This window comes from Salmo salar, chromosome ssa13 (genome assembly GCF_905237065.1).
Source record: "Salmo salar chromosome ssa13, Ssal_v3.1, whole genome shotgun sequence".
NCBI lineage: Eukaryota > Metazoa > Chordata > Actinopteri > Salmoniformes > Salmonidae > Salmo > Salmo salar.
Window position 1 is genome coordinate 31,543,339 of NC_059454.1, and position 10,422 is coordinate 31,553,760.

A 10,422-nucleotide genomic window follows, 5' to 3' on the forward strand; every position below is an offset into this window, starting at 1 on the left:
AAGCATGACAAATTGAAATAAATGAGAGTGAAGAAAAGGTGGCTGGGTACGCCACTGCTCGTCTGGTCAGGAAGACGAGAGGGAGGGGTGGAGTGAGGGACTATTTGCATTCTTCCCTCATCTCTCTCTTCTCCTTTCTGATGTGGAGTGGCAGTAACTTTTACAGCTGACGACCTTTGTATGACACGCTGACGGTGATGAGGACAAGAAAATCTCTTGACGTGTACTGTACGCAAAGATGTGACCGAAAGTCACGAACAATACAATAGTCTTCAAAGTGCTGTCAAATTTGAACAACAGTAGTTATTCTTCTTGGCATATGACAAATGCACTGATCCAGTCATTGTAATGACATAAAGAACAACACAGTCAAACAATCCTACCCGTGTAAGGATTGTGCCCATAGTGCTGTCTGTCCAATGAACCCATGGACTACGAAGGGAGCTGCAGTAATGAGAATAGCTGATCAATGCTACACACATTGTGACGGTGACGGACTCAGAAGGGGGGGGTAATATAGTTACACATGTGTAAGGCATATATACATGCTTGTCTCAGATGTACCTTTTATATCACCCTGGATAATATGCAGTACGACATGATGGATACCTTTACTGATCATTGTGCTGATGAAATGTAATTTCATGTATGGAGATTCTACACTGTTTTCTTTGTAATATATTATCCCACATTATCCCTAAATATCTTATGGGATACTTTAGAATATTCCCAATTACATTAAATTGGTGGCTGCAGTGGGTTACTCTGAGGCTTCCTCCTTAAAATATTACCCAGTTATCACTTCAGAGGGTCAATGTAATATTCCTCATTTCATGTAACGCTGTTCTCATTTACCTTAATAAGGTTATTAAGGGACCTTCATCAGAATAGTCAACACTTTTATCCCAGCTGTCAATCAAAGCACCCACTCATGGCTTTCAGATTTGAATCTCAGTAAGGCCTGTCACTGCTGATCTTCCTTAGTGTCACGTCCTGACCATAGAAAGATGTTATTTTCTATGGTAGAGTAGGTCAGGGCGTGACAGGGTTTTTTTGTCTCTATGTTTTCTATTTCTATGTTTAGGTTCCAGTTTTGTATTTCTATGTTGGGGTTTTGTTTGGGATGATCTCCAATTAGAGGCAGCTGGTCGTCATTGTCTCTAATTGGAGATCATACTTCAGTAGGGGTTTTTCCACCTGGGTTTTGTGGGTGATTCATTTTGAGTTGTGTATGTGTTCATCTCTGCGTCACGGTTTGTTGTTTTTTCATTTCAGTGTATTTATATATTGCATAGTTTCACAGTATAAATAAAAATGTGGAACGACACACACGCTGCACTTTGGTCCGCTCATCTCTACGACAATCGTGACACTTAGTGAGCTTTGTCTGGGTGCTGTGTGTAGGTGGTGGCTGGAAACCTGCATATCTACCTGAATAAAGACACTCCTTCCTTGGATCACTTTCACAGCCATGGCTACAGAGCCAGACATTAAAATGAAGACATGATAGAGTGTTAAACTATATCTCAAAGCCAAACTTAGCTGCACAATGTTTGCCGCTTGGCAAATCTTTTGTGGTGCAGAGAATTATCAAAAAAAGACTTCAGAGTTTGATTTATATATTTGTCTACTTTGTCTAATCCATAAAGTGGATTCAAAAGGAACAAAGCTAAAATGGAGCAAAGGGTTTGATAAATGGATTCATAGTTCACAAAATAAAGGCTTCTGAATCTATTCTTGGTTTTGATGCTGCGTTGCATGTTTGTGTTGTAAGCCTAGTATAATTGTATAATCAGATAGCTTCTGTTTCCACCATAGAAATCAGCCTCCTTTGGAAGAAAACAGGTGTAAAAGTAAACAGAGCTGACTTCACACCAGACTGTTTAAAGAAGTTAGCTTTTGATATTCCAATCATAGTATGAGGTCTGTAAAGGAGTTATATTTTGAAGAGATTCTATATTTTTTCCTTTATATGTCAACACAATTAGCTACAACAGATATGTACAAAAATAATATTTCGGATCCCATTTTAAGTTTATGAAATATGGGGTCTGGGACTTTGCACAATTTACAATTTACACTTGTATTACCGTAATAATTCTGAACATCTTTGTAGGCAATCTTTACAACATGTTTCTTTCTTAATATGCATTACATAATATTGAGACATGTCTTGAGCACAGGCACCAACATAAAAAAATAAAAATCCCAGTCTAACCCAGACAGTTGATATTTTGTATGTGAGACAGGTAGAGCAGTATTTTTGTATCGGTGCTGTCAGGAGTCAGTGACAACCAGCTCGATCCCTCCTCCTCCTCCCCCCCTGCCCCTGGGCCCACCTCTCTCCTCAGGCATTCTGCATCCAGCTCCAATCACCATGGCAACCTGGATTAACAATTTCCCAGCTCCCAGCCCTATTCTGCATTCCATTCACAGATCCTCCTCTCAGACTGCTTCAACAAGTCAATCAAAGATGACTCATTTAACAACCATTGATTAGGCCAAAAACATATAATTATATTTACATTAATGACAAAATGATGCAGACATGAATGACACCCAGGTTGGGGCGTCTGACTGAAATACATCCCCTATTCACCATTATTATGTTCTGTCTTGTGTCGCCTCAACAACCTCCCCTGCACATTGTGCTCCTGGGGGAGAGCAGGACATGTTTTGGAGGGGGGATAGACGGGGGGAAATATACTGTAATTAGTGAGGTCAGGTGGTGAGCGTGACATTCACCATGAACAAACGAACAACTTTTTAAATGCTTACACAATTTTGACAAAGCTACTTTCACAAACGTATAATTGGCTGACATGATGGCACAAGTGTGTTTGCTACAGCCCGAAACAGCCTTGAAAGTACAGCCTTGAAAGTGTTGTGTAGGAATGTTGGACATTATCAATGCTCCTCTTTTGCTACAAGTGGTGCATATATTGTAGCTCTCAATAACAGCAACAGCAGTTTGCTATATTCTTTATGAAGTAGCATGCTGTGCCTGTTTTTATAACAATTATCTTGAGTATTTAAGTACAGCGTGGCCACATCTACATTTCTATGTCGCTAATTAACAGAAGCTGCATAACGAAAATAAATCCCATATGTTAATGTTTGTCTGTATCCATATGGGGAAAAGACAATAACTTAGGATAGGATTGACATTTCATTAAACGTAATCTGGTAGTTAAATGGACTTTCTCCCATTGTTGAGGCATATATCATTAGAGCAGCCAGTTTCAGAACCATGGACATTTCAGCACCATGGACAGCAGCATCTCAGTTCCAGTACAACTGTTTCTTTTTCAACAGAGAGTCTCTTTCTGAATGTTACAGACAGTCACACTTACTCCAACACGCTCAAATATTTTAACATGTCCCTGATGTAAGTATAGACTAAACAGTACTTTCTCATTTAAATGCCTACACTCGTTAAGTAAACCTTACTTTCCTTCGGTCATTTCAAAAACAAAATTTTCCCTGGACAATGAATACTTATTTCACTGGATTGCATTGTACGTTCCATTCAATTTGGGGCTTTTCTTTCTACTTTAATGTAACATTTCATGTTGAGTAGGTAGAACCCTTAATCTTTGATTCTACCTATTCATCCCTTGGGTATGTAGGAGTGAAACCTGTGAGAGCAAGGGTTCAGACAAGACAAGAAGATTGCACTCACCTTTGTGATATAACTGTGTCCAGAAAATGTCACCTAGGACATGTATAAAGTTGCTTCACTTTGCAAGGACTCAGGAAGTCTCTCTCTCCTATGCCTCTCTCATTGGTCATATTTTACAGCTACACTATTAACCTAGCATCATTCACTACTACCACACCACAGTTCAGATAGAATACCCACCTATGGTTCTGCTGAATCGGTGTCAGTTATAGTGGTCCCTGTCATCCTGGGGTCCCCTGTGTGTGAGTCAGGCATGACTGGGCCTTGTTTGGTCCAATTACTTAGTATATCTAGCCATTTTCCAGGGTGAGAGTCCGATAGGTACCTGCTACCCACCTCTACAACACTCAGAGCCTCTGTTAGGTCATACTCAAAATACCCATGCCCACCCAGCAAGCAGAGACCTAAACTCCTTTCCCAATTATGAGGAAACATGTTATATTAACAGCGCCAAGTTGTTTTCATTCTGTTTCAGGGTTTCTCAACATGGCTGCCAGTAAGATCCTTCTAACTACAAGGCTGGGAATTTATCTCTAAGGCCTTTAGTATACCCACCATAATAAACTGCAGCTATGCTTTTGAGAACTTCATCTTAGAGGCATGTATTTCAGTGTACCCCTACGTGCCTTGGCTGTTGAATTCTCCTACAGATCAGTGGAATGCTGATCGATTTTGGAAGGAATACAACCCACTGGGCACAAACTGGTTCAATCAACATTGTTTCAACGTAATTTGTCAATGTATTATGATGTGGAAAATACATTGGATTTGAAATAAACTCATCAACGTAAACAGTTGTTTTGAGGGTGAAATTTCAACCACAGTATTATGTCACTATGGTAACCAATTTTTAGCATTGACAAATATGTTGAATTTGTACCCTTGAAACAACATCTGCTCTTCAACCTAATATCCACTATAAGAAAAGGACTATAGGCTGGGCAGCACTTCCTACTGGAGAGTTGATCTATCTACAGCTGTACCCTTTGGTCTCACATACAGGGTTTTAACAAAGCCGAACCCTGCTTAGCTATGATATATGTCACTGACTGTTACCAATGTGCTATCGTGAGAATGATTGTTGAGAAATATACACTTAAAGATTCACTGTTGCTGTCTAAGTCAGAGCAAATGAAATGTAAACTATACATTATCAGTCATATATCATCAATTATGGCATTTAGGCCAATATAAAATGGGAAATCATCAATCACTATTGTTCTAATTCAAGCCAGGATGCAACTAAAAATAGACAATACATATAGGCCTAGGGTTTCAAGCCTTGGGTGATTTCAAGTTAGTACGAAAGTTAGTACGAAAGTTAGTACGAAAATATGTTGGATTCATGTCTCCATCTCTGCCAAAATCTAAGTTAAAGAATATGACTAAATCAAATCAAAGTGCATTTAAAGATTTTTGGTTGAAATAGAGACTTGAATCCCACGTATCAATTAATAATTTGTAGGCAAATTGGAATTAAAGCCTGACTCAGTGGCACAGACAGAACTATCCAAGGATACATCTCCTTCAAATGTTTAGATTTGGTTGTGTTGACAACCATCCACAATTCAATATCACTTTTGCAATACAGTAGCCTATTAATCTGTCGACCAGTTAACAGATTATATGTTGGATTCAGGTCTCCATCTCAACCAAAAATAAATGTTAAAGAATAGGATGAAGCCAGTGGCTCAGATGGAACTGTCTAAGCAGTAGATACATCTCCTTTAAATGTTGATATTTGGTTGCGTTGTCAACCAAACACAATTCAATATTACTTTTGTAATGCAGTAAACAGCCTGAAGGTAATGCTATTTTACAAACTAATGTAACAGTATTTATTCAACTTTAAAATGAGTAACACATCCCTGGTCACATTTTGAGGTTACTATAACAATAAATGTATTCTAATGTAATCAAAGAAAGTGTGCATGTTCAAGATAGCATGCAAATGTCGTAGGTATGTGGAGATCACAAGTGCTATAACAATCTGCGCTGAATCTCAAACTGCATTGACCACTTGCACCATGTACTTCATTTCAATTGCAATCCAGGTAATTTGGTTCTGCTATTAGCACAGTGATAACACATTAAGTTGTTCTATAAATAAACTAAACATCTAACATTGTATTCCCATTTGAACTTGATTTTAAATGGTGACAACTAAACCAAAAATCAGACATTGATTTTCTATTGGAATTTGGTTGTGCTTTTAGATGATTATACATTGTGATACCACACTGAGAATTCAACAAACTTTTTGAGTGTCTGAAAATGGGTTGTCATCTCATTGATCAACGTATCAACCAAATATGACCCATTCTCCACATTGAAATGACGTGGTCATCTCAAAGCTCCTGAGAATGAATCAATCAGTAACAGTGAGCAACTCTGTTATTTCAATCATCACAATGTCCATAAAACAGTTGCAATGGTGGATATTTGATTAAATAACATAATATTTATTATCAGACCAGTCATTAAAATCAAACTCTCAAGTATTTCATGATCCCCTCCATTCCTCAACACATTTCCACTGAGGAGCTCTCTATACTTCGTCAATGCCACCTTCGTGATGCTGGGACTGCAGTGTTTAAGTTAAGCATATCACAGTGGATATTCATCCTTTGTTCTTAATTTGCCCCATAACAAAACAACTTGATCAAAGGTTATTTTCAAAGGGAACATGTTAGGCATTTCATTAACATGGTTGTCTGAGAGGGAAACCATTAAACCAGAGATTGAGATACTTAGCTAACGACATGTTTTATTGGTGGAAAGTCAACTTCCGTATGCACAGTTATCATCATCACTGACTCATATTCAGTCATTTACAGTAACTCATCTGAAAATGTGTCAGATAATGCCAGTCAGTGACACCACAAACCCATTTACTTTTATGTTTCAACTTCCCTCGGGCTAAATGACCCTGGAGGTCTACACTGGAGAGAATGTCTAATGACTTGGTAAATGCAATGGAGACATGAGGTTAATGGCCACGTTGACAGGCCAGAGGAACACCATAGCTGGTCAGCCCAACTCAGTTTACTATATTGAGAACAGCTCAATCAAACAGAGCTAGTAGGTAGACATGAAAGAAATATGGGCAGCAGCAGTCACATGGTGGGAGAAAAATAGTTTTTCATTATTAAACCTGAAGTTCGTGACTTTATAATGTTCCTAACGAACTTGGATGGATGAATTAATCACTATTCAGACAGAGAGAAGAGAGATCTGTCCTGAACAGAGTTGAGATGCAGTCCCACATTTCTAAGGTAACATTCCTCCACTTTAAAGTAGGCTTCCTATGATCATTTATTAAATAGTCTCACAGTGGAAACTGCCTATATAGCGTCTTGATATCCCAATAATTTGCATTCTTAGCTTAAAAATAGTTTTTAGTAATAACTTTAAAACCTGTGGACAGTAAAATGATCCTTATTTGAGTCTGTCTTTGGAAAGTGAAATGTGTCTGGTCCAATTGTGTCTTAATGAATTTTGACAGCAAAGTTAGGATACTTGGGCTGAGACAGCACTTGCTCATCTGGACAATAATATATATGATCAAAGCATATCAACCATTTCAATCACAAACAATATATTTAATGAAACAACATTTAATATTTCCCTTAAAAGTCTCTAAGGAGCAGGCACGTTCATCAAAGGGAAATATTTAAGGCAACAAATTGGAACAGCTTTTTAAAACAAGTCAGAGCAGGATTTCCTACAGATTATAGTCAAATGAACTGTGTCTCCTGGGATTTACTTCAGATATTCAGACACATGGGGATGAAATACATGTATTGTGCGTGTGAGAGTCTGCAAGGTCTTTTCTCTGACCCAAGCCCTTACTAAGCCAAGTGGAAATTGCTGTTAATAATTGTACAACTTCCCCCAATTACACTTGGGCCTTATCTCTGTGCCTTCCCATTTAACCTAAAGATATTACACAGACTGACTGGAATTCAAGGAAATGTTTTGCACACAGACAACAGGTTTTCCCAGCTGACTTTTCCAAGAAAAGAGTACTGTAGTGTAGGGAATGTAGAATGAACATCTATCCCCTTTGTGATGTTAATGAATGTAGACATAGGAGTGGCAGGTGGTGGAATCACAACAATGGGTTATGTAATTTGTTTCAGTGACCTTTTCACCAATTTCTTCTTGTAAAAGAAAAAGTAAAAAAAAAAACATGACTCTCGAAATTAGAGTACACATTTGGAGCTGGCTCTTTGTGACTTTTCAGGTCATTCAAATTGGAGATATCTTACTGTCTGGGGGTCCCCAGTCTATTGGTACTGTGTTGTTTTGGCAAGCTGTGACTTTTGTCTGCTAACCTTTCATTTTGTCTTTTGTTATCCGACTAGGCTTGGTGGCACTGTTTTCTTCCACAGTACACTGGTTCATGTTAAGAAAACACAATCTGTAGGTTTATTGGTGGGAGAGGAAGATACTCAGCCACTCTTGTTTGGTGAACACCATGGAAGATGTTATATATGAAAGAACGATGAACAATGTAGATTTTCCATTAAGGTTTTTTTAGGCAAAAATGTACTTAATTCCTAAAGTAGTCGTTTATGAAGTCAACATGCTTATCCCCCTGGAAGACTTTGTATACAAATCCCCATCATTCCATGATCAAATTCTGTGGTCAGAAATGTGTTGGTATGCAAAGGAAGCTGAGGATAGGTGGAATGCCTTTGGCATCTTTGTACTGACATCATAGATAAACCTATGTTCCTCATTACTATACTGATTAACATTTCATAAATCAGTGTCAAAATATTTTTGTCGTTTGGCCAGAAGGCAGCCTTCCAGGGTCTTTAAATCACCCCGTTTATTTCCACACCTATCAATCCAAAACACACTCTGTCACCAACTCCTTCATCCATATTTCTCTGTGACTGTGAGCAAGAGCTGTACATTCTTCCACGGTGAATGCAATGGCAACCATTTCCTTATGATTCAGGGCCGGCAGGTGAATAGGGAATAGCAAATGGGCATCACTGAAAGGCCAGCGGTGACATTAAAAGGTGAATACCAATAACACAACCTTTTTCTGAGTCCCTCAATCCTAAAATCTGAGCCCTCTCTCCCTCTTAGCCACTGCATCCATTGTCCTCCACTGTGCACTGCAGTAAGAAACAGAGTCGTGTCAGTGAGTGGTTGGATTGACCATGTGCAGTGAGGCTGGGAGAAATGGCGATTGATGGCGGCAGAAGTCCTCAATATAAATGGAGAAAAGCTTTCAGAGGAGATGATGACCTTAGTCCACTGGTCTCCTGTGGGCTTAAGATGAACACGAGACTCCTTTTATTAAAAAATACCCTTCTTAAAGGGATGGTCTGTTCACCATTTCAACCATTTCAACCAGACGTTAGCTAGACATTGTATTGTATTTCTATATTTTTTTCAGCAGCAAATGTCATTCATGTGAATGTATGACATATCAACCGAAACATTAAGTCCCTTTGGCACAAGCAAATGCAGAGTACATCAAGGGTTAATCAAGCCAGGCCAGAAGAGCCACTAGTCCCCATCAGTAGGACAGACAGATCTCCACAGGTCACTATCTGACAAGGGCAGAGAAGGTAACGAGATAAAACAAAAGGATTAGATATGTCTTGAGCTCACTGTACGCAACAGCGCTTGTCAGACTGTCAGCGCTCCAAGGCCAGGTCAATGCAGGGTCAGTCCATTTCTGATTAGCTCAGATGATTGGCGTTGGCACGGCTAGCCATGGGTGAGCACTTGCCGTGACACCAGCTCTTATTGGAGAAAGCCAGATGAGGCCAGGGAGTCAGAGGCGACATGGGGTGGGAGGAGGGTTATTTCCATCGGGTTGGCTTATGACAACTACCCCTGACAGCATTACACGGCAGAGTAAAGGGCAGATGCCAAGGATCACTGCATATCCTGCCTGTCAAATGGAGTAGGCTATAATATTGCTAAGACATTAAATGGTGGACTGGACACAAGAACTACATGTCATTATATTCCCATAAATTGCACTCCAAGCTCACAATCATTCTTTATTAAAATTCTACCCCATTTTCTCCCCAATTTTGTGATATCCAGTTGGTAGTTATGACCTTGTCTCATCGCTGCAACTCCCCAATGGGCTCGGAGGCGGAGGTTTAGACATGCGTCCTCCGTAACATGACCCGCCAGGCCATGCTGCTTCTTAACACGCTGATCGCTTAACCCGAAAGTCAGCCGTACCAATGTGTCGGAAGAAACACTGTTCGACTGACGACTGAAGTCACTTTCCGGCACCGCGCCCGTCACAAGGAGTCGCTAGGGCACGATGAGCTAAGTAAAAGCCCCCGGGCAAACCCTACCCTAACCCAGACAGTGCTGGGCCAAATGTGCACCGCCCTATGGGGCTCCCGGTCACGGCTGGCTGTGACACAGCTTGGGATTGAACCCCAGGGTGTAGTGGCGCCTCAGCACTGATATGCAGTGCCTTAAAAGCGCTGCATGGTCAATCCAACATCTGCATTGGCCATGCAGCATTACGGTGATACAGCCTCTGCAGAAGTCAAGGCATTCATACTTCTTGCACTTCGCGGAGCAGCACAGAGCTGTTGAGAAAGAAGTTGTCAAGGAAGTGAGCTTGTGTTTATACAGGAATATGTTAGCATTAAACATTAGACCACATACGTAGATCAGTTTGCTACTGATGTCATCACTGCTGTAAAATACATCTAGTATTTAGGTTTATTAAAGCAATTGAGGCC